Source organism: Otolemur garnettii, unplaced genomic scaffold, assembly GCF_000181295.1.
Source record: "Otolemur garnettii isolate 467f Iridium unplaced genomic scaffold, OtoGar3 scaffold00087, whole genome shotgun sequence".
Lineage (NCBI taxonomy): Eukaryota > Metazoa > Chordata > Mammalia > Primates > Galagidae > Otolemur > Otolemur garnettii.
Genome location: NW_003852482.1, coordinates 7,485,397 through 7,486,010, shown reverse-complemented (window position 1 = coordinate 7,486,010; position 614 = coordinate 7,485,397). Strand labels below are relative to the sequence as shown.

General features: G+C 49.8%; 1 protein-coding gene and 1 pseudogene across 7 annotated transcripts in view; one reads left to right on the top strand and one right to left on the bottom strand.

Moving 5' to 3' along the window:
* USP20 (ubiquitin specific peptidase 20) overlaps positions 1 to 614 on the top strand; it is a 53,492-nt gene that overhangs the window by 21,351 nt on the left and 31,527 nt on the right. The gene's annotated exons all lie outside the window — the stretch shown is intronic.
* Positions 1 to 614, bottom strand: part of LOC105887436 — a 1,606-nt pseudogene that overhangs the window by 556 nt on the left and 436 nt on the right.

Genomic DNA, 614 nt, shown 5'->3' with positions numbered 1-614 from the left:
TGGAGTAATTGTACTGGATTAAAGAAGTACAGGTGCGGGGATGGTGCTGTTGGAAGGCAGACACAGTCCAGATGTGGGTTGCTCCCTCCTCAAAGGTCCATACAGAGCACACGCCTTGGTGCACCTGTGGTGAGGATCATCACCTCTCCGGCATCCACACCCACTCTCAGGGCCATGGTGGGCACCTCGGTGAGCTCTTCATCATAGAAACTAGCATTGAGCAGGATAAGGTCCATGGCCAGTGTCTTCACATGGGTCCTGGATGCCAGGCCGAAGCCTGGCTCGTTGAAGACTCTGTGTCTATCAAGGCCAATTCCTCCAACAAATAGCTCTGTCCTGCCTGCAGCCTGATCTTCTCTTCAAAGGCATCATATTCAGCCTTTAGGTCAGCTGCATTGCCATCCAGAATGTGGGTGTTTTCTGGGTGACTGTCAGTTGTGCTTGAAGTTGTTACTCCACCTGAAGGAGTGGTACCTCTGCTGGTGAGCTTGAGGAAGGCCCACATACTGATGAGTATGCGTAATATGCTATGTTGGAGGTCTTCACGTATTTATAGGGCATGTCCCCATTCTTGTAGTATTCACTCGGCTTCTTTTTTTTTTTTTTTGAGACAG